At 38.8% G+C, this 25,127-nt stretch overlaps 2 long non-coding RNA genes across 3 annotated transcripts in view; one reads left to right on the top strand and one right to left on the bottom strand.

The window, feature by feature from the left end:
* Window positions 1-20,105, bottom strand: part of LOC109496072 — a 262,538-nt gene extending 242,433 nt beyond the window's left edge. The window contains exon 1 of the long non-coding RNA XR_002739632.2: window positions 19,406-20,105. This is a non-coding gene — a long non-coding RNA (uncharacterized LOC109496072). The remainder of the gene's footprint in view (window positions 1-19,405) is intronic.
* LOC109496071 overlaps window positions 1-24,625 on the top strand; it is a 42,534-nt gene extending 17,909 nt beyond the window's left edge. The window contains exons 3-5 of one of the 2 annotated variants that reach the window (XR_002151885.3): window positions 15,258-15,480; window positions 18,234-18,384; window positions 23,189-24,625. This is a non-coding gene — a long non-coding RNA (uncharacterized LOC109496071). Of the gene's footprint in view, window positions 1-15,257; window positions 15,481-18,233; window positions 19,417-23,188 lie in introns of those variants that run through there. The other variant, XR_002151883.3, reaches the window with a different exon arrangement.
* Window positions 24,626-25,127: the final 502 nt, after the last annotated feature.

The raw sequence follows: 25,127 nt of genomic DNA, 5'->3' as shown, positions 1-25,127 counted from the left end.
TCTTATTTTTCTTTCCCTTTTCCTGTGTTCATCTGTTGTGTTTCTTAAATTCCATATGAGTGAATTCATATATTTGTCTTTCGCTGCCTGACTTATTTTGTTTAGCATAATACACTCTCGTTCCATCCACATCGTTGCAAATGGCAAGATTTCATTCTGTTTCGTTGCCAAGTAGTATTCCATTGTATATATAAGTCACATCTTCTTTATCCCAAATGTCCATCAACTGATGAATAAAGATTTATCACCTTCTTAAATGCAAGAACTATAGGCCCAATGACTGCCCCCCACTCCCCAGCAGTTTTCTATTCACAAGTGGGCCTATCACACAGTCTCAGATCAGGAGCAAGCAAGACTCCAGAGCACCAAGCATTGCCTAAACCTCCATGCTGGTCTGGGTCCAACCTTATTCACTACTCTCAACAGGATAATTCATTACACGAGCAACATTTGGAGGCAGTGTCTATACCTCAACTGTGTCTGTTTAACTTATCTCTAAAACTCAGAGCTCATTTAGATTTCAAGAGTAAGAATTTTATTCTTCTGTCTGGGTCACTACATGCATGAAATTGTTACAAGTTTTTATTTCTTCACCCTACCTCTTTGTCATGCTATGCCGAAGATGGTGAAAGTAAAAAAGTAATAAGTAAATAAGAGTTTGCTCGGATATTTCTTCAAACAAATAACAAATAGCTCATATGTGAGAGTGTGTGTGGTGGCTTAAAAATGGCCACAGACTCTTGGCAGCCCCTCCCGTCAAGAGGTGGAATCTGCTTCCACACTCCCTGAATCTGGGCTAGGCTTGTGACTCTGCTGCGACCAGTATAATGCAATGGAAGTGACATTGAGTGAGTTCTGAGTCTGGTCTTAGGAAGCCATACGGCCTCCATCTTGTCTTCTTGGGATCCTACAGCCCAGGCTGACCTGTTGAAGAAAGAGAGACCACCTGGAGCCAAGACAAAGCATTCTAGAGGATCCTCTCTAGACCAAATAGCTCCCAGCTGACCAGCTCACAAACTGAATCCACATGAGTGACCCTAAACAATACTGGCAGAACAGCCTAGGTGACACCCAGAACTGGGAGTAAATAAAATGACTTTTGCTACAGTAGATAACTGTAGATAATAATACAGTGTGCATTACTAACTCTTCGTGTTGCTCTAGGGATCAAAAACCATGACTGTAACACGCCTCGTCCAGGGCCTGGTATACACTGTGTGCTCAATAAATGTTACACGTGTTATTATTTTTCAACAAACGGTATATTTCAGAAGTTGTAGCGAGTGAAAAGCTAAATGGATTTTATACGACCAACTGAATTAACTTATTTTAGACCAACTCAGCTTATAATTTAGGTGTAATACTTAATAAACCATGGTTGGAAATAAAAGTTTACATCGAAATCTTAAGTTGCCTGAAGATAATTACATTCATTATAGAAAAGCAATGAATTAAATATTAGAAGGAATGGTTTGCAATCCAGTCCTTCACTGCACATAACTCAGTGGAGTCAAGCAATATTTGCTACTGCTTTCAAAGCTTCTGACGGGAAAATATTCCAAGATTTCCCTTTGTGACTTTTTCCTCCAATAGGCATGAGTACTCCTTTGTGTCTCAACAAACTCCACTAAAAACCGTTATCATCTGCTTGCATGCTCAACTGAACTGCAGAGCATATTGCCACATTCCTATTACTACTGTGCAAACACTTGAGGTGCTTTCTATGTTCATGTCATCAAGACTGGTAAAAACGCTGATAGGCAATCTTTTGCGGTGAGTCCTATCTCGATAAATAAACTTATCTCACGAAGAGTTACTCTCACAACAACCCTGTGATGTTAGGCAAATATTTCCCATCTTGTTTCTTTGTTTGCTTATTCTTTTACCTTATTTTATACATGAGAAAATTGACATCCGAGGAAATTGAATACTTTTGCTAAAATAAGAGAGATAGTACAAGGTAGAGTCGGTATTCTAATCCCTCTTACTCGGCAAGTGACTATAAATTCAGGGCTCTGTTTACTAATTCCACTAATGATGACGACATTGAAAGCAGAGTTTCACCAAGGGGACAATATGCCCTTCCTGCAAAAACGGGTTCTTGGGTGTAAATTCTTTTTTTGTTTTTTTTTTTTTAGACATTACAATGGTTTATGGCCCTCTGAAGAGCCACAGAACATAAACAAATGTAAAGAATATCTGTGGTATTAACATTTCATAGGGGGTAAGGGCAATTAGGGGGAAAAAAAAGTCCAAAATGTTTCCTTAGGGGGTGATAATGAAAAGAAGATTGAGAAACACTGATGTAACTTTTTTTCCCTTTTTTTTCCTGAGCTTTACTAAGGTATAACTGGAAGATATTTAAAGTGTACAATATGATGCTTTGATCTACACAAACATTGTGAAAAGATGATCTTCACCAGATAAATTCACCCATCTATCATCTATTTACCTTCTTAACTTTTTTTTGGTGAGAACATAACTGTTCTGTCTTAGCAAGTCTCAATTATACAATGTAAATACAATTATACAATACTAACAACTGTAGTCACCATGTTGTATATTAGATTCTCAGACCGTATTCATCTTATAACTGAAAGTCTGTACACCTTCTACGAACCTCTCTCTACTTCCCTGACTCTGGCCCCTGACAACTACTTTTTCACTCTCTGTTTCTATGAGTTAAGCTTTTCTCTTTCTTTTTTCCTCCATTCCTTCCTTCCTTCCTTCATTCGTTCCTTCCTTCCCTTTCTTTTCCCTCTTTCTTTCTTTCTTTCTTTCTTTCTTTTCCACATATAAATGATATCAAGCAGTGTTTGTTTTCCTCTGACTTATTTTGCTTAGTATTATGGCCTCCAGGTCTATCCATGTTGTCAAAAATGAAAGGATTTCCTTCCTTTTAAGGCTAATTTATATATATAATATTCTTCTCTATATAATATTCTCTTTCTGACATAATTACGCTTACATATTAATATATGTTATTACATACGCCAGTACATATTTTGTATATATCACATTTACTTTATCCATTCATCTAATGACCGACAACTAAGTTGTTTCCACACCTTGGTTATTGTGATTAATGCTGCAAAAAACATGAGGGTAGAGATATCTCTAGAGATAATGGTATATTTCCTTTGTTTATCAGAAGTGGGATTGCTGGATCATGTGGTAGTTCTATTATTTTTTCAGGAAACTTTTTAGTGTTTTTCATAGGGACTATGTCAATTTATATTTCCACCAACAGTGCCCAAGGGTTTCCTCTTCTCTATATCTTTGCCAACATGTGTTATCCCATCTTTTTGATCATTGCCATGCTAACAGGTGGTGATAGCACATTAAGATTTTGATTTGCATTTCTCTGATAATTAGTGATGTCAAACACCTTTTGGTGTATTTATTGGCCATTTGTATTGCTTCTTTGGAAAAATGTCTATTCAGGTTCTTTGCTCATTTTCAATTGAGTTATTTTTTGCAACTGAGTTGTAGGAGTTCTTTGTAGATTATAGATATTAACCCCTTATTGAAAGAGAGTTTGCAAATATTTTCTCCCATTCTATAAGTTGCCTTTTAACTTTATTGATAGCTTCTTTTGCTAGAAAGAGGCTTTTTTGTTTGATGTAGTCCCACTTGTTTATTTTTAATTTAACCCATTTTTAATCCATTTAAGTCTTTAAGCCATTTTGAGTTAATTTTTTGTATTGTTTAAGATAGTGGTCCAGTTTCATTCTTTTGCGTGTGGCTGTTCAGTTTTCCTAGCACCATTTATTGAAAATACTACCCTTTAACCACTGTATATTCCTGGATACTTTGTAATAAATTAATTGACCATGTATGCATGGATTTATTTCTGGGCTCTCTATCCTGTTCCATTGATCTATGTATCTGTTTTTATGAAAGTACTTCATGTTTTAATTATGGTAGTTTTGGAATATAATTTGAAATGAGAAAGTACAATGCTTCTAGCTTGTTCTTTCTCAAGCTTGCTTTGACAATTTAGGGTTTTTGTGGTTCCATGCAATTTTAGAATTCTTTTTTCTATTTCTGTGGAAAATGCCAATGGAATTTTTATAGTGATTACATTGAGTCTGTAGATTGTACTGGATAGTTTGTACATTTTATTAATTCTTTCAATCCATGAACATGAAATATCTTTTCATTTATTTGTGTCTTCTTCAATTTCTTTCATCAACATCTTATATATTCCAGTGTATAGAACTTTCACCTTCTTGGTTAAATTTATTCCTGTGTATTTTATTATTGTTGATACAATTGTAAATGTCATTGTTTTCTTATTTCTCTTTCTGATCATTATCTGTTAGTGAATAGTAATGCAACAGATCTTTGTATATTGATTTTATAGTCTACAACTTCACTGAATTTATTAGTTCTAACAGTTACTTGCTGGAGTCTTTAGGGCTTTTTATATATAATATGTCATCTGCAAGCAGAGATAATATACTTCTTCCTTTCCAATTTGGATGCCTTTTCTTTCTTTCTTTTTTTTTTTTTATTTTTTTTTTAACGTTTATTTATTTTTGAGAGAGAGACAGAGCGTGAGGGGGGTCGGGGCAGAGAGAGAGGGAGACACAGAATCTGAAGCAGGCTCCACGCTCCAAGCTGTCAGCACAGAGCCTGATGCGGGGCTCGAACTCATGAACCATGAGATAATGACCTGAGCTGAAGTCAGACGCTTAACCGACTAAGCCACCCAGGTGGCCCATGGATGCCTTTCAGTTCTTTATTTTGTCTGATGGCTCTGCTAGGACTTTTCCTACTATGTTGAACAAAAATGGTAAGAGTGGGTATCCTTTCAATATCCCTACTAGTAATCAGTCTGTTCTGATCTTCTATTTCTTCACAATTTAGTCTTGGTAGGTTGTGTGTTTCTAAGAATCTATCCATTTTTTTCTTTTTTTTTTTTTTTTCAACGTTTATTTATTTTTGGGACAGAGAGAGACAGAGCATGAACGGGGGAGGGGCAGAGAGAGAGGGAGACACAGAATCTGAAACAGGCTCCAGGCTCTGAGCCATCAGCCCAGAGCCTGACGCGGGGCTCGAACTCACGGACCGCGATATCGTGACCTGGTTGAAGTCGGACGCTTAACCGACTGCGCCACCCAGGCGCCCCACTATCCATTTTTTTCTAGTTTGTCCAATTTGTGGGCATATAATTATATATCATAGCTTCTTATGATTCTTTGTATTTGCTTGGTATCAATTATAATGTCTCTTCTTTTATATATAATTTTCTCCTGTTTTCTTGATAAATTTAGATAAAGGTTTTCTGTTTTATCTTTTTAAAAAACAAAAACTTTAAAAGTTTAGGGCATTTGTTAAAAAAAACAAAAAATTAAAAAATCTTAATTTAATTGGTCTTTCTATTGTCTCTTTTGTCTCTGTCATTTATTTACTCTCTGATCTTTGTTATTTCCTTCCTTGTACTAAATTTGAGATTATTTTGTTTTTCTTTTTCCTGCTTTTTGAGGTATATGGTTAGGTTATTTACTTGAGATCTTTCTTTTTCCTTAATGTAGGCATTTATTACTATAAATGTTCTTCTTGGAACCGCTTCTGCCGCATCCCATAAATTTTGGTATACTGTCCCTTTGTTTTCGTTTCTCCTAAGTGTACCTTTTTTTTTCTTTTTAATGTTTATTTATATTTGAGAGAGAGAGAGAGAGAGAGAGAGAGAGAGAGAGAGAGAGAGAAAGGGAGACAGAAACAGAGTGCAAGTATGAGAGGGGCAGAGAAAGAGGGAGACAGAATCTGAAGCAGGCTGCAGGTTCCGAGCTGTCAGCACAGAGCCCAACGTAGGGCTCAAACTCACGAGCCTTGAGATCATGACCTGAGCCAAAGTCAGACACTTAAGCGACTGAGCCACCCAGGTGCCCCTCTCCTAAGATATTTTGTTTTAATTTATTTTTGATTTCTTCTTTGATCCATTGGTTGCTCAGGAGCATGTTGTTTACTTTCAACATATTTGTTGTTCTTACTGTGATTGGTTTCTAGTTTCGTACCATTGTGGTTGGAAAGAGGCTTGATAATATCTAAATCTTCCTAAATTTATTAAGATTTGTTTAATGGCCTAATATATGATATATCCTGGAGAATGTTCCATTTGCACATGACAGGAATGTATATTCTGCTGTTATTGGATGGAATATTCTGGAAATGTCTGTTAAGTCCATCTGATCCAACATATAGTTTAAGGCCAATGTTTTCTTATTGATTTTATGTCTGGATGATATATCCATTGAAGGTGCTTTATTCTTGTGCTTTCAAGATTTGACTTACTTTCTTACTGGCTCAACTATAGATTTAAAATGATTTATTTTGTTGTTTATCCAGCATATTTAGATGATGTAGATAAAAATCTGGAAGGCTTTCAAGATATCTAGCCAATTACAACACCAGTAACTAAGTTCAAAATAGTGATTTTGGATGACTTATGTTACCAAGAGTAAAGACTAGTAACAGGAATTTAGAACTTGGGACTACAGACAGAATAAGTGATGTGGGCCCTAGTCTTCAGCTAAAGCAGCAGAAGCTGACCTACTTCTGTACCCCTATTTGCTTCATGCTTCTCCAATTTGCTGAAGTTTTCCTCTAATCTAGTTCATAACCCAACACTGTAGCCATCTTGGCCATCATATTCTTTCACTTACCCTACGGCTTTTTGAAATAAAATTATAAGATTTTAAGTTATGCATGGACTGGGTCCACAAATGCCCTAAACTTTATATGTGTGTGTGTGAGAGAGAGAGATATGTAATATGACATATGGTATATGTAAGTGCACACACCATTGGGATGGAAGTATTATGTAAGCCAGTGGAAAATATGCTAGGTGGGTTTTACACAGCACTTGTTCTATTTCCAGAATGAGGGGGGCATATTCTTATGGTAATAGACTCTTGTAAATATATATAGCTGGATTCTCTCCCAGTCCTCATCCCCCTTCAACTCTTCAAAAGTATGCTATAACTATTGCCCACTGCCTATGAGATCCACCCTGAGACTTGGCAGTACTGAGGATCACCTAATCCCATCATAGGTCCACTTTTACCACAAACATAACTAAAGTGTTATGGTTTATTCTAGAAGTTGAGCAACATTTTCACAGAATCCATACTCTCAGACCTCTGTTCAAAAAGAAAGGATAAATTGAACATAGATAAATTTCAGAGGAATGTACAATGCTGTCGCCAAGAACTGGTCCAGTGAGCGAGCCCTTATCCCTAGGATCTACCTATCTCTCTCCAGAAAGGATCCTGGTCTGAACCAGGGCCATACTCTTCCTAAGATCCAAGAGGGTGGGCTCCATGTTAATTGTGTCACATGGGTGAGACCAAGGATGCATAGGGTGCAGAAACCTACTGGCTATACTTTGCTTATGTCGTCTGGCTAAAAATAAATCTAAAAAGGTAGACGACATGCATTTTAAAGAGATGTTTAGATTGACCATGGGAGGAAAAATTTTCCCAGATGGGGACAAAATGTTATGGGAGAAGTGGTTTATGATTATGTTTATTGCTTCTTAATTCACTTCTAGATGCTAGTCAGAAATTGTTTCAGTGGGGTGCCTATGTGGCTCAGTTGGTTAAGCATCTGACCTCAGCTCAGGTCATGATCTCACAGTTCATGAGTTTGAGCCCCGCATCAGGCTCTGTACTGACAGCTCAGAGCCTGGAGCCTGCTTTGGATTCTGTGTCTCCCTCTTTCTCTGCCCCTTCCCCACTCACACTCTGCCTCTTTCTCAAAAATAAAAAACAGACATTTAAAAACAAAATGGAATTGTCCTTCAGTAACTAATAAACTTTTGAGAGCTCCTGGAATAGATCAGCTGATAAAGTATGAAAACACAATTTGAAATATAATTGGTGAATGCTAATAGGAAATTTTTTAGATAGGAGTATAATTATTAAGACTCCTTTGGGGGTGCCTGGGTGGCTCAGTCGGCTGAGTGTCGGACTTCAGCTCAGGTCACCATCTCGGGGTCCGTGAGTTTGAGCCCCGCGTCGGACTCTGAGCTGATGGCTCGGAGCCTGGAGCCTGCTTCCAATTTTGTCTCCCTCTCTCTCTGCCCCTCCCCCGTTCATGCTCTGTCTCTCTCTGTCTCAAAAATAAATAAACGTTAAAAAAATTAAAAAAAAAAAAAGACTCCTTTGGCTGTAAGCAAAAGAAACCCATGTAGTAAACCTAAAAGAGAAAAAAGTAATTTGTGATAAGGACATAGCCTTGTATTTCTTCAGAACCAGTATCTTTAACTGATACTGTAGTACATATTTACTTATTTGTTTATTATGTCTCCCCCACAAAAATCTCATTCTAGGAAGACATTAACATTGACCACTTTTAATTTTTTTTTTTTTTTTTTTTTTTTTTTTTTTTTTTTTTTTGGAGAGAGGAGTGGGGGAGGAGCGGAGGGAGGGAGAGAATTTCAAGCAGACTCCATACCCAGCCCTGAGACTGATGTGGGGCTCGATCCCACCACCCTGAGATTATGACCTGGGCCAAAATCAAGAGTTGGATGCTTAACCAACTGAGCCACCCAGGCACCCCATGTCTGCTTTAATTTAATTTAATTTAATTTAATTTATTTATTTATTTATTTATTTATTTATTTTAGAGAGAGCATGAGAGGGACAGAGGAAGAGGGAGAGAGAGAATCTTAAGGTCCATGCCCATCAGAGGGTGATGCAGGGCTTCATCTCATGACCCTGAGGTCATGATCTGAGCTGAAATCAAGAGTCAGACGCTAACCAATTGAGCCACCCAGGTGCTCCACTGTCCACTTTTTTCATGACTATTCAAAGTACCCAGAAAATGGCACCTAGTATATAATAATGCTCATTATAAAACCAAAGAATAAAAATTTTATCCCCTATTCCTCAAAGGGGGGAGTATAGCTAGCTTACAAGAAAGACTAGAATCTAGTCAAGAATATGCACCTACACCTATGTATTATTTAGTTAATGAAAAATATTTACTAAAGCAACATAATTTTAATTTCTAGAAATTTATTCTCTGCAATTATTTTGTCTATAATCCATTTGGCCTTTACTTTTGCTAAAGGTTCCGGGAACAGGAATCTAAAGTCCTATAGAGATCCCATTAGACCTGGCTAAATATCCCAAGGAAGTCACCTAAGGAAGCACTGTTTTTGCTCAGCACAGAAGTCTGTAAAATCCTTGGATTCATATTTTAACATAGGTAATCCAGGGAAGACAATGTTAAATAGTGGCAATTTAGTGAAATAGTGAAATTATTTCCTAATATGCTTTTGTAAAATTTCTCACATCTTTATGTGTTGTCTCACATAAGACAACGGGTCTAAAACAGGACTGTCATCAGCAAACCTACATATGGTTATCCTATGTCTGACTCACGTCCAATCGGAAGAATAGACTTTTTGTCTGAGTCCTACGTTATGGCCCCTTATAAAAGTTTCAGGGTATGGTGAAGTAAAACGTCAAATAAAATGAAATTTGACATTTGGCAACAAACATAAATGTGGACAGGACTAAAGTTTTTCTTTAGGTTACTATCAAATTTAAGTTATTTTACTATTATAGAAGTCAGGGAAATATACAGAAAACTGATTTTTAGAATAAAACCTCATTATTCCTAATTTGTACAAAACATCTGTAATATTCTGTAAATATCTATTTATGTATTTATTTTTGTCCTACCCAGAAAATCTTTATCCATTCTTTGGTAATATCAGCTCCTACCTTTCTTTGGAGAGTTTGATCTTAACCTTGTCATGTATACAACTGCTATCACAATGCCTGCCACTGCTAAAATGTGGAGGACATAGGACCCCAGCCTAGCCAATCAGAGCACTTCTTAGCAGTGGCCACAGTCATTGGTCCAGAGGGGAAACATATGAGCCAAATTGGCCAGAGTCTGTCCCTGGGATTTTTTTTAATGCTTATTTATTTATTTTTGAGAGAAAGGGAGAGAGAGAGAGTAAGCGAGCAAGCATGGGCAGGGGGAGGAGCAAAGGGAGAGGTAGAGAGAATCCCAAGCAGGCTCCACACTCAGCCCAGAGCCTGACATGGGATTTGACCCCACGACCATGAGATCATGACCTGAGCTGAAATCAAGAGTCAAATGTTTAACTGACTGAACCACCCAGATGCCACTTACCCTGGGATTTTTACATAGCCAAATGGATAAACACATATTCTCACTTTCCCCTGGAGTCACTAAACTTGGAGACTGTAAGCCTGGAGTTGGCTAACTTCCCACCCCTACCGTGTAGGAAGCGATTGCTCTTCAATGTGAAAGACCAAAGTTAACAAGCAGATACAACAAAGACAACAGATAACCATGTAGGCATTCTGTGTCTAGGTCCCATGTCTGAAGTTCCCCAGAGTTGTCTGATCCCTGTAGATGTTCCTAGGCATCACAGAACAGCCCCCTGAATGACTTCATTAAAACAACATGTTGCTTAAGCTCTCTTAAATTGAAAGTTATGTCGTTTGCAAACATACGAATATTAACTGTAGCAGAGACAGCGAACTGTCATCACCAACATGTATGCTTTCCCTTGCACAGCACCAGGTGTCACCAGCAAACTGTCACCCAGTCAGGAACCATACTTCCCAAACTCAAGACATTTAGGTTGGGCCATGTGAGCTGTACTAATGAATAGAAATGAGTGGAAGTGATGTGTATCACTACTAGACGATGGCTGTTAAAAAGTGGTTACATCTTTTTCACCCCCTTTTCTTCCATTAGTGGATGCAGATAGCAAAGTGTTAGGGATGGTGAATCTAGAAGATACAACAAGCCAAAAACTCTGGATCACTAGTTGGAGGAGAGTTGCCCACTGACCTCTTTGGGACTTTATATTGAGAGAGAAACTTCTATCGTACCTATTTGAACAATTATATATTTCAAGGATTGAATGTTATAGAAGCTACTGATTTTGTAAGTAATATACTAACTATTCTAATCTCTAATCTTAATTTTTTCATGGCTATTGAAGTTTTCTTTGAGCCTCATAGTGAACATGAAAGATAGTGTAGAAAAGATAACGTATAAATGTTACCCCTTTAACCAAACGTGGAAATCTGAGAAGAATTTATTGTGTGATAAAGGAATGGCATTCTAGTAGAAGAGAAGTACGTGTACAAAACATGGAGGCAAGTTAAAAGCATAGAATATTTGGAGAGAAGCAAGTCACCTACTTTTCATGAGGAAAGCAGAAGGGCAATGGGAGATCAGTCGAAGTAGCAGGTGGGAATCTCTGGGTTCCCATGACCACAATCATTATATCACCTTCAAGGACAGAAAGGGCAAGAAATTCCTTAGAGAGACTTTTGCTAGGATCCATGGCATGTGTATCAGGAGACGAAAATGCTAATACACTGCACGTGATTAACAGAGTTGAGAACTAGGCTAGTTCCAGAGGCACTAAGTTCCAAATTGAACTTGAACTTGAGGGTATCCGATGGCATTTGCAGTAGCTTTGAATGATACTGCTTAATAAGAACTTTTGCATGTTATGATGACAAACTAATGTAAATGAATCCTCTCTCTTAGGGTGTAGGCATAGAAAACAGGGAGAGCAAATCACTTAAGCTGTGACTACAAACAAAATAGTGCAAAAACATTGTTACAATTCTCCAGTAGGTTTATGGAACGACCCAGTTATGAAAATATCAAGACCCAAGGCCAATTTATAACTGGAAAGTAAGACATTAGCCCAAGTTATCTTGTTTTATCTTTATTTGTCCTGCTAAACCTCCATTACCAGTGGTGATCCGGGTGCACTATTCCCAAGCCACCTTAGAAACAAAAGCACTCAACCTTTTACGCCACACTAACAAGTTAGTATTTTATCTTGAATGGGCAAGCTACTCCTACCACCAGTTAACAACCATAATATCAGCTCCCAGGAAATTTAGCAATTGCATTTTTTAGTGCAGGCTTATTTGACCTCCAGAAAATAATCTTGGACTCTGACACAGAACAACTTTACACTAAGTTAAAGAAATAAGTAGGTAAGAGTAAATCAAATGAAACTACTGTTTTATAACACACAAAAGTAATATTTTAAAGTAGTCTATCTGTTGACAAGACATTGATACTTGGGAAATCCTGTGGATGAATTTGGCAGGCTTGAGTCCTTGATTTTGCAGTTACAAACCTTGCTGGCCAAAAAGTGGCCACGGAGGCAAAGGGATACTCTTAAGATAGTGCCAATAAGTGAGATAAAAACCAAATAGAAGGATTGTACATCGCAAGACAGAGTCGTTGATTTATCAGTCCAGTATTTTATGTTATTTTCGCAATAAAAATTTCTCAACCTGTTTTTCACAAGATATTATTTGGCATTTTACAACAAAAAGTTTCTGATCAACTGTACTGGGAAAATGTTGCTTAAATGCATTTGATCAAATTTCCCACTGAGGGCAGGGAGCATTTCTAACCCAATGAAAACTTTCCTGAATAAACATTAGTCTTTAATAATAATTTCACGCATACCACACCATCACCCCATTTTCCCACCATCTTCTCAGCCAGCAAGAACTTCCTTGTTTGACAATATGCCACACTATGTGCTCTTGTCAATCTCCTGTAACCCCTAAACCCATCATTTGGCTCTACCCGGAGCAAATTGGACCTGTGTCCCCTTGCCCTGGAATAGATCTTCCCTTCTGTTACATGCTAGCAAAACAATCTTCCCGGAACCTGCCTGGCATCTATCTATTCCACTTTCTCTGAGGCTGCCTTTCTAGAAAGGAGTGGTACTGATTTACAGGACCTTCTTATCCCGGAAACTATGCTTTTAAAACCCACTCTTGTCTTACTGGATTTTAGCAGTAGGCATTCCACTCACTATCCATTAGTCTCAGAAAATGCACGGACTTCCAGATGAAAATAATACAATGCCATGAATTCCCACTCCTATTGTGAGTAATAACGGTATTTGTATGGGGAAATAGTCATTAGTTTTCTTGGGGAGTTATTGTAAAGCATCAGGAGCAGACCTGTATTCATATTCACTAAAAATAGTCTAGCACACTAATTGGGGGAAGAATAATTTTAAATGTTAGGTAGCACGCACAGCATCCACTGAAATTTGTTCTACCTTATTATCAAGTAAACTACATCTCTCAATCCTTTTAGGAGCACTTAGCAGTTCAGCCTGTTGAACTGCACTTAGATTTCGGCATCTCTTTAAATTGAATAAAACAATGTAGCCTGGACTTGGGTTATCTATAAGAGCAAACAACTGAAAACAATCCAGATGACTATTAACTGAGCCTTTTTAAAGTAATGTGTAATTGTTAAAGAGGACAAGGAGCGCTACATGTGCTGACAAGGACCTATCTCCAAGATAGGTTCTTAAACGAATAAAGCAAACTACGGAGATGCACACACAAAAATTATTCCTGCATTAACAAAGAATATTTCTAGAAAGATAAACAAGAATCAGGTTACCATGATTGCCTCTAAAAAGGAGACCTGAGTGGCTGGGCACAGCAGTGGCAGGCCGACTTATTGCTTACTATCCAGCCTTTTGAATTTTGTAATATGTGCCTTGAATTTATTTACAGATTCAAAACGATTTATTAATTTAAAAGTATTGCATAGCCACTGGGATTAGACAGACTTGTGCTAGTGTTCTGATACAGTTACCAGATAAAGTATAGGACACCCAGTTAAATTTGAAATTCAGATAAACAATGAATAAAATAAACTGTAGGTCCTGATCCTACTGCTTATTTTGTTTGTGACCCTAGAACGTGAGTTAGGTGAGGGTCCTCTACAGCAGAAAGAAGGAGAGCCAGAGGATGAGACCTCACGCTGAGCCTGTCCTGAAGTGGCGGTGGCGGGGTGGGGTGGGGGGGTGGTCCAGAAGCAAGCTCAGCCTCAGAGTTGTCTTCATTTGTGGCAAGGGAGCTATGTTTTGTGTCCCATACCCAGGCCAGCAGCAGCGGTGGGGAAAGGAGGGGAACAGAAATTCTCAAGAACACCCAGCCCTGTGCACGTGTGGGTAGAATGCCTTCAGTCTGGCCATGAAAAACCACAGCTGTGGCTGCTGGAAGTACACCCAAGCTGGGAGAGTGAAAGGAAGCTATAAAAGCATATCGAGAGGAACAAGAAGTAGGTCACGGGGAGTAATGGTGAGCAGGGCCACTCCTGTTCCTGCCTCTAGTTCCTGAACCTCCATATTCCTCCCTTTGCTATACCCAGCAGTGAGTAATGGCTTTTGTTCTATGGTACAAACCACATCCTGAAGGATCGTACCCCACTCTCAGCTTTGCCTTCAAGAGGTGGTTATGGTAGGATCAGTGGATTCCATGGTCCCTTAAACTTTGTTATACCTCATTTACCATAAAGGGTGTCCCCTGACCCAAGGCGATATTTCGCAGACAAGGCACTCTGTGGGGACTTAGATAGTGGTGTTAGCTGAGGCCCTACAGCGAAAAGGGAAACTTTAAATCTGGAATATGTGTCTGCCTGATCACGATGAATTCAGTCATAGCTCTGGCTGAGGAAGAGCTGGAGAAGTCCCTACTGTATTGGAGGGAGTTCTAACTACTCAGGGCTGCACGTCAAAATACAGTTTAAACAACAATCAATTTTTGTTTTTAATCTCTCATGGTTCCCCCAGGTCAGGAATTCCCCAGGTCTCAGCAGGGCTGTTCTGTGTTCTCTAGAAGCAGACCCAAAGGCAAGAATTTTTGTGTAAGCACTTCGTTCAAGGAAGTGCTTGGGAGAGACTTGGGCGAGAGGGTGAGGGCAAGAGAGGAGGGGGAGCATGAACAGGAAGAGGAGGAAACCAAGACAAGATGTGATCCCAGGCAAAGTTCTGCAGAGGGCTGGCTCAGCTTGATCCACAGGGCAGCTCTGGAGTGTCACCTACATCTCAGAGTTGTCCTAACTGGACGCAAGGGACCTGAGCTTTCACACTCCCACACCTGTCAGTCATTGCTTGTTCTCCACCTTGGGGGCAGGGTACCGGGTGGGGGGGAAAGAAACTCCCAGGCATGCCTCGCTCTTTATTGGTACAGCTCCAGTGTCCACTTCAAACTGCTTTTAAACCTCTGTTCCTTGATTCTTAAAAAGGAAATGATATTCGTATCTACCTCATTGGTTTTAGGACTAAATGAGACCATGCGACGTTCTCACCTCAGTATCTGGCACTACTGGAAGAATAGTCCTGAGATTCATGATCTGGAGCCAGAAGTATCCATATGTTCTTGGTTCTGCTTATGTTTCCTCTATAGGCTATACACCAAATATTTCATCACAGGCAGATAAACTATTAATTATCAAAGGCAAAGGTGAGCATTAGGAATTTCTGAAAGGATCTGGACACCGTCACATGAAAGGAGTTTCAGGGAAGCCGGCGGCAGATTCCAGCATCTCACTACCCTCTAACCAAGAACTTGGCACTAGATTCTTCTACGTGAGCCTACGTACCGAGAGGCTTTGTGCTGGCTTATTCAGGTTTGTTGTCCCTGTGGTTGCAAGTAATATTGTGCTGTAAAAAATTAACATTTAAAGTTTACATAGCTGTAAGAGTGCCTGGCTGGCTCAGTGGGTTAGGTGGCCACTCTTTATTATTTTTGAGAGAGAGAGACAGAGTGTGAGCAGGGGAGAGGCAGAGAGAGAGGGAGACACAGAATCCAAAGCAGGCTCCAGGCTCCAAGCTGTCAGCACAGAGCCTGATGCAGGGCTTGAACTCACCAACCGGCAGGAGATCATGACCTGAGCTGAAGTGAGACGCTTAGCTGACTGAGCCACCCAGGCGCTCCATGTTTAATGCATTTCTTTTGGACATTCAAAATACTACCTGGCACATAGAAAAGTCTTCAAAAAAATAATTTGTTGAATACATAAATTACTGTTGTCAAATGATTGGGGAAAGGGAGGATACTTACAGGTCCATAATCTCTCATCCACCAATCCAAAATCCAAAGCTCTGAAAACTGATTTTTTTAAATAATTTAGTTGGTGGCAAAATCTAATTGGAGCTGAACTCATTTGGCAGAAAGCCTGAGATAAACTGATGCAGGGCCATACATAGTCTTTGTTCACTATGTTCATAGTCTTTGTGTGAATATTCATGTTTCCTTGCAGGTATATTAATGGGTTTGATGATAGGGTACCACCCCTGAGTGCCTCTGGGAGAGTTATGTAATATATGGGTTAATTTATGGTTTCATTTGTGCATTATATTAACATTCTAAAATGCAGAGCAAATTCTGGAGGCACCTGGCTGGCTCAGTGGGTTGAGCATCTGACTCTTGATTTAGGCTCGGGTCATGATCTTGCAGTTTGTGAGTACAAGCCCCACCGTGGTTCCAGTCCCATGTGGGGCTCTGTGCCAACAGCGTGAGGCCTGCTTGGGATTCTCTCTCCGTGTCTCCCCTTCTCTCTCTCTCTGCCCCTACCCCACTCACACTCTCTCTCTCAAAAGAAATAAATTTAAAAAAAAAATTTTAATGCAAAATAAATTCTGAATTCAAAAATATATCTGACCCTAAGGATTGAGATATATGTGTCTCTACCTCTTTTTAAACTTTCCACGTGACTTCCCAGCAGAGCTTGACCCAGTCCATACCCACATGCCCCAGCACAATGCTTCCTCCTCAGGGGCTCCACCTGGCTTTACATCAAGTTTCTTCCATCCTCTGGCCATTTACTCTTTTTGCTAAAAATTCTCTCCCCTCTTTGTCTCCTGCCTGGTTCCTTTTCTTCCTTCAGGATTAAGTTTAAATTTCTCCTCATCAGAGAGGCTGTCCCTACCTTACCCATTATGGGTTCCTGCCGTTATTCTTCATCAAGCATCCTTTTTGTCCTTTATAGCAATTGTGTCAATCTATAATTATTACACTAGCTTTTTTAATGTTTGTTTATTTATTTATTTGGAGGGAGAGAACAAGCACTCATGCATGAGCGAACGAAGAGCAGGGAGAAAAAGAGAGAGAGAATCCCAAGCAGGCTCTGCACTGTCAGCACAGAACTTCAAAGAACCCTGGTGTGGGGCTTGAACTCATGAACTGTGAGATCGTGACCTGGGCCGAAATGAAATGTCGGACACTTAATTGGCTGAGCCACCCAGGTGCTCCTACGTTAGTTTTGGGTTTTGTCCATCTCTCCCTGCTGACTCTAAGCTCCATAAAGACAAGAACTTTCCACCTTCATCCAGTTTTTTATACCCAGCCCTTGGCATGATGTCTGGTACATTGTGGGGGCCCCACATACATTTGCTGAAGTGAATGAATCAATTAATCAATCAATCCATCTCAAACATACTGACAATGGGGTAGGACACTTAGACCTCATCAGCTAACTAATCAAAGCTAATACAATAAGGAAGACATGACTTGTATATGAGATATGAAATTTGTATATAAGTTCATTCTTGATATAAGGAAAGTTCTCCTAGATCAAAACGAATGACTGCAAGTTTATAAAACTTAGGTACAATGAAATAAGAGACATGATAGACAAAATGTGATTCTCTACTTGCAAATATTCTGATGACATTTTTATGAAATCATCCCTTAGATTTATTGCCTTCACTAACATTGTGTTGGCTCATTCTGGTCTGGTGTCTTACTTCTTATTTTAATGTGTCTTTGTGCCCCTGATATGTGGAATTGAAATAGCATTACTTCCCCATCATACAGAATCTGCCCAAACATACAGAATCAACACTGATTGAAATTGTCTAGGATTCTAGGATTATTTCCTATTTCCAGAAAAAAGAATTTAACTTATCATCAGAAACTTCTACTGACATGTTACTCATTTCAAGATGAAATCAGAAAGTTTTGAGATGATCTTATCTGTGTCATGATGATTTCTCCAAGGTTTCTGGGTGTGGTATGCATTTCGTAAAATGATGCATTACACAGGTTAACCTCCAGAACTGGCAGTTTTCCAGAAGTCTGCCTGTTCCAGAAAGAGTGGCATATTTCCCACTCCCTCTGTGTTTCTGCCCTGTGTGGCTAAGGAAGGAAGCTGAATTTAGTGGTTAGTGCAATAGACTGAGTCAGCAAGCTTTGCTTCTATATTTGGCTGTGTGATTTACTGAAAACCTATGTCAAACCAACTCTGTCTAAACCATGAAAGAAATCTTTGTTCTCTTATATGTAACTTTTCAAACTTCTGAGTGAACGCTCTCTTCATTACTACTGTTCTGAAATTCTGAAACATATCACTGGGATTTTTCTCCCCTGTGTTTCTTGCAGAAAAGTAATAAACCGACACGCCGACCAAGCAAGAAACAAACTACACCAAACACCAGGACATCAGTGGCATAACCAAACAGATTTCACGTGACCTCGCAGGGCCATCCACACAGACGAGAATGAGAATACAGGCCCTTGGAGTTGTGCCCAGGTAAACACCATGGTCTTGCATAAAGCCCAGCAAACGAGCAAGAGCCAAACTGTCCCACCATAAATAAAATATTGATTCTTTAACTTGTCCATGAGGGTTGACTTTAGAATCAGAATTTCCCTACCTTTAGATATTTAATTGTATAAAGGAAAAAATGTGTTCCTTGTTAAAATAGTTTAAGTGCTTCTTGGAGGCAAAATATTTTCTAGGGTAGACGTTTCTTTAATCAGGTACTACTAAATTCTACAACTTTTTGAGGTCAGCCTTGTCTGCAACCTGGCAATACCTGGCCTATGTCTAGCTGAAGGGTAAACACTTCTTAAATATCTTTAAAAGATTCTATTACATCAATGTATAAAAATGTTCATTGAACCATAGTTAATAACTGAAAACTTAAAAAAAAAACCTTCAATGTTTATCATTAGGCAATTGATAAAATAAATAACAGAGTTGAAGTAAAGTTAAATATTATGAAATTAAAAAACAACATGGACAGGGTGGTTCAAGTCAGCAGTTTAGGAAGGAAGACCCTGAATTCAGCTGCACCCACAGACACAACAAATCGAGAGAGCCACATACGCAGCAATTCTCTCTGAAAGAAAAAAACCCTGAAAACCAGCTGAACAGATTCTCCACAACAAATGATAAAAAGGCCACATCAAGACTGGCAGGGGGAGCGAGACAGGTCTTTCCAAAAACCCCAACCCTCCCCACCCCACCAGCAACCTACAATCCGAAGGAGCCAGGAGGGGCCTCACAAACACTGAACTTCTCTCTGGGGAGGAAGGGTATGTGCTCACCATCAGGCACCCCAACCCTTAGCCTTGCCCCAGAGAGGTAGCTCCCAAAATACCTGGCTTTGAAAACCAGTGGGGCTCACGTGCAGGAGAAACATACCATAGAGGACAGAGATTCCACTCTTAGAAGGCTCACACACAGACTTATTTGCTCCAGGACCCAGCGTAAAAGCAACAGATTGAAAAATGCCTAGGCCATATGTGAAGGAGATTCATTTGCTAACCTTAAGTCACTTGCTGGAGGTGCAGAAGCTTGTTGGGACTCTCTCTGGGTCGGAGGCACAGGCGGGAGCCATCTTCACACTCTCCCTCTGCCTTGCTGATTGCAGGTGTGCGTGGATGTCGTTTTTTATCCTTACTCTAGCCTGTAAGTGTCAGCAGGTGAGCACTCCACCCTCCACACCATTCCTGCATTTTTGTATACCAACAATGAACTATCAGAAAGAGAATTTAAGAGAATAATCCCATTTATAAGTGCATCAAAAAGACTAAAATATCTAGAAATAAATTTAAGCAAGGGGCTAAAAGATCTGTACTCTGAAAACTCTGAGACATTGATGAAATAAATTGAAGAAGACACTAATAAATGGAAAGCTATTTTGTGCTCATGGATTGGAAGAATTAATATTGTTAAAATGTCCATCTTACCAAATGAAATCTGTAGATTCATTGCAATCCCTATCAAAATTCCAATGGTATTTTTCCACAGAAATAGAAGAAACAATTCTAAAATTTGTGTGGAACCACAAAAGATCCTGAATAGCCAAAACAATCTTGAGAAAGAATAACAAGGCTGGAGAGCTCACACTCCCAAATTTCAAACTATATTATAAAATAATAGTAATCAAAACAGTATGGTATTTGCATAAAAACAGACACATAGATCATTAGAATAATAGAGTCCACAAATAAACCCATGCATATATGATCAGTTGATTTACAACAAAGGATGCAAGAATATATATACAATGGGGAAAGTACAATGTTTTCAATAAATGGTGTTGGGAAAACTGGAGGGCCGCATGCAAAAGAATGAAACTGGACCATTAATCTTATACTATACAAAAAACCAACTCAAAATGGATTACACCTGCATATAAGACTGGAAACCATAAAAGTCCTAGAAGAAATCATAGAGGGTCTGCTCCTTGAGACTGCTCTTCATAATATTTTTTCAGCTCTGACTCCAAAGGTAGTGGTGACAAAAGTAACAATATATAAGTGGGACTACATCAAACTAAAAAGCATCTGCACAGGGAAGGAAACAATCAACAGATGAAAATGCAACCTACTGAGTGGGAGAATATATTTGCAAGGCATATATCTGAGAGGTGGGTAACAGCCAAAATATATAAAGAATTTATTCAACTCAAAAACAACAACAACAAAAAATACATAATCCAATTACAAATGGACAGAGGATCTGAATATACATTTTTCTAAGGAAGAAATGCACATGGCCAAATAGGCACAGGAAAAGATGCTCAACATCACTAATCATCAGGGAGATGCAAATTAAAATCACGATGAAATATAATCTCACACTTGTCAGAATAGCTATTATCAAAAATATAAGAAATAACAAATGCTGACAGGGCCGTGGTTATAGAGAACACTTGTGCCCTATTGGTAGAAGTGTAGATTGGTACAACCACCATGGAGATTATTCCTCAAAAAGGAAAAACAGAACTACCATATGATCCAGCAATTCCACTTCTTGGTATTTCTCTGAAGAAAACGAAAACATTAATTTGAAGATATACGCATCCCCACATGCACTGAAACATTATTTACAATAGCTAAGATATGGAAACAACCTAAGTGTTTATCAGTGGATGAACGGATAAAGAAGATGTGATATACATATAAAGTGGAATACTATTCTGCCATAAAAAGAATGAAATCTTGCCATTTGCAACAACATGGATGGACCCAGTGGGTAATATGGTAAGTGAAATAAGTCAGATAAAGGCAAACACCATATGATTTCACTTAAATGTGGAATCTAAAAACATAACACATGAACGAACAAAACTCAAAGATATAGAAAATAGAATGGTGGTCGCTAGTGGGGAGGGATGTTGGGGTGTGGCTGAAACAGGTGAAAGGGATCCAAAGGTACAAACTTCCAGTCATAAATAAGTCATGGGAATGTAAGGTACAGCATGATGACTATAGTCAATAACATTGTATTATATATTTAAAAGTTGTTAAGAAAATAGATCTTGAAAGTTCTCATCATAAGGGAAAAAAAACTTAATTTTTCTGGTAACTTTGTATGAGGACAGATGGTAACTAGATTTATTTTGATGATCACTTTGTGATGTATACAAATAGCAAATCATTATGTTGTATACCTGAAACTAATATAATGTTATATTATATTCAATTGTATTATATTCAATTAAAAAGTAAATACTTAAGTTAAAGAACTAATGTGAATGTTATATTCAATTATATTATATTCAATTATACTTCAATTAAAAAGTAAATATTTGAGTTAAAAAGCAAGACTAGAATATTGGTTTGCATGATCCCATGTATGAAATGTTTTGGATCTATATACACATAGATGCATAAAGAAGAATCTGAATATTCATAAGTAAATATTAATATTGATATTCTATGGAATATCAATGAGACTTCCAGGGCTCTTTTATTTTCTTCTTTGTACTTTTCTGTGGTATTTTTTTCTGTAGTATTTTCTAATATATTATTCATTTATCCTTAAAAATATAAATATAGCTGTTTATATTAAAATGTTTTTAAATTTTTCTTAGAGAAGCAAGTAAATAAGAAGTTAAATAAACATCACCCAATAGCAAGAGATAACCACTGTTACCATTTTTTATGTTTTTCTACATATATGCACATATTGTTACACAATGGGACAACATGTACATAATATAGTCAAATTTTCTTTTCACTTTCCAGTGCATTATGAAGCTTTTCCCAAGATCTTAGTAGTCTTTTATTATATGTTCATACCATTATTATTTAAGCAATCCCCCACTTTCTAGAAGTTACGTGCCTTCCAATTCTCTGCTAGAGTACATAGCACTCTGATGAACATCCTCATCCCCAAATTTTCAACTATTAGGAACACTTTTTCTAGTTCGGGAGAAGATGAAGCCAGCTCATCTACCATCAGACAAAAGCCAATTGTTTCATTTGTTGCCAAAAACACAGTTCAGCCTCTCAGCCACTTCTGGAACCAGAAATAAATGCTCCATGGTAAAACCAGCCCTGTAAGTTGGGCTTGTAATCTTGCTTCCCAGATCCATGACAAATAATTCCTCACTATTTTATTAGCTCTTTGTCACATTAAAGACATTAAAAAAAATATTTTTTTCCAGTATTTTCCATTGTTTTTAGTAAGAGGGTTTTTCTAAACATCAAGTTTTCTATTACCGAAAGTGAAACTAAATTTATTATTATTATCTTTTTGTCTTCTGCCCTTTCCTACTCGAGACCCTCCAATGGTTTCTTCCGACCCTCAAATAAACCCCAGATCCCACATGCTCTGTTTCCTACCCAAGTATTAGACTATATTGTGCCCTTCAGGGTTTCACTTTCAACAAGCTTCTGTCACTCTGTCACTTGGTTTGTCCGCCCCTTAGGGCTATTGTAGTCGCTAACCTCGCTGCCTAGAGAGGAAACAAAAATACTCTGTTTCCAGGTGTTTTCTTGCTTACTTTCTGCTCATTATTCAAGTCTCGGTTCAAACATTCCCTTCCTGAGAGGCCTTCCCTGACCATCCCATATAAAGTAGCTTCAACCCTACTCACTGCTTATCACACTACTGTTTTAATATTCTTTTCTTGCTGCATTTATCGCTCTGTGCCATCTGTTACAATTGTCTGTCCACGATTCTATCTTCTCACACGACGATGTTAGTTCCATGAAAAAGGAAAGGCTCCTGACCCTGCTCTATCTTGTTCACCATACCATGTGACATCAGCACCATAGCAAGCACTCTTCCAGAAGTATCATTGTTCTCTTCTCAGGCATTTTCAAAGTGTGCAGAGTAGAAGAAGCACGAATGGGAGGAGCCGACGGACTTGAGCCCAAGGAAATGTTCACATATGATCTGGTGACTGGTCTGACAGACCAGATGTCATAAGACTCGAGTTATTTTCCAGTTGCTGTGGGACCAGTGACAAGTCATACCACCCTGCCTTTCACAATATTTCAAAACATGTGTCACGCAGCTCTTTAAACCAGTTTACCGGCTTCATCATTTCTTCCTACTAATCCACATCACACATGACCTACTAAAGGGCAGTGAATTCTAAGAGGACAACACCAGAAAAGGAAAACAGTGAGTACATGAAACCCAGGAAAAAGCCATCACTATTCTCATAAACTTAAAAGTGAATTTAAAATACAACAAGCACTAATAATCATTGATTAATAAGCCACAGGAATTGAATAATAACCGAAGTTGCGCAGGCAGCATTAAAATCTAGGTAGTAAACACATGGTTCCCAAACTTGTATTTTTATTATTTTCCTCTGTGAGAGAGGGTGCACATATGCGCAAGCGGGGTGGGCAGGGGACAGAGGGAGAGGGAAAGAGAATGTTAAGCGGCTCCACCCTCAGGCTCCACCCCCAGGGCCGAGCCCAAAAGTCGGGGCTTGATCTCACGCCCCTTGAGTCGTGACCTGAGTCAAAACTTAGAGTTGGGCTCTCAACCAACTGAGCCACCCAGCCCACCCCATCCTTTTTTAAATTATAGCACAAACACCAGATTTGGGGAAAGCAGTTGAGATTAAGACTCAAGAAACCACTGAATGACAATAAAGGCAACATAATTCTACTTGCATATAACTAAACCCCATGTTGCCTACAAAGATCGCACGGCTGATTGCACCACTGTGATTCAACATAATCATTCACCCTTAGGCACTCGGATTGTGTTTGAAGAAAACAGTTCATGCCCTTGTAGCACTCAAAGACATAATCCAAAAGTTAAGTCATCTCTTGCCTGCATATTTTTCTTCGGTGAGGGTTTGATTTATATGAATCCATCTTATTTGTAGTAAATTATATCTAATCTGCACCATGTTCCGCAAACAACTCAGATCAAATTCTGTCTGATAAACATTGCCTGTTGGCCGTACTCAGCTGTAGTAAGATAAATTTTACACGTTGATCGAAATTGGGCAGCCTATTTACTGGTAGAGCAGAATGTCATGACCTACCAGTTCAGAAGAATGATGGAATCCCTCACTCCCTATTCCATCCGTATTCTATCATTATCAAGCACACTATTCTACTGTAAGTAAAAGACCAGATTAAATTTGAACAGTGTGGACGAAGGGCAGGAAATATGGTTTCAAAAATAAATTGAAGTAAAATCATGAAGGGTCTTAAATAATATTAAAATGTGTTAAACAAGTACAAAGAAGCCATTAATTAAAGAATTTAATCATTCAACGGTATTTATTGAGTATCTCCTGTGTGCCAAGTTGCTTCCTAATCGAGTGCTAGAGAACGCTGTTAAAACAAAGTCCCTTCTTCACGGACTTCTTACATTCCAGTGGGAGAGACGGATAATAACCCCCTCCCCACCCAAAGTTTTAAGTAGATATATAGCTAGTCGGGACTGATGGTAAGGACAAGGGCAGTGTAGGGGAACAGGGAGTATGGGGGAGGCGTGATAGCTATTACATACAGTGTGGTCTGGGAATGACTTATTCCTAGGAGAACATTTGAGAAGACACCTGAAGGAAGTGAGAAAGCTGAAAAACCTGGGTTGCAGATTCCTTAGGAAAGACTGTTATAGGCAGACGCAACAAGTGCAAACATCCTGAGGCAGGAGCACACTTGTGTCAACAACAGTCAAATGCCTGGGGTCCCTGGGTGGCTCCGCAGGTTGGGAGACCGACTTCAGCTTAGGTCATGATCTTGCAGTCCCTGAGTTCGAGCCCCACATTGGGCTCT

Source organism: Felis catus, chromosome F2, assembly GCF_018350175.1.
Source record: "Felis catus isolate Fca126 chromosome F2, F.catus_Fca126_mat1.0, whole genome shotgun sequence".
In the NCBI taxonomy this organism is placed as follows: domain Eukaryota; kingdom Metazoa; phylum Chordata; class Mammalia; order Carnivora; family Felidae; genus Felis; species Felis catus.
Note: the sequence above shows the minus strand (reverse complement) of the source record. Positions and strands in the feature narration are given on the sequence as shown.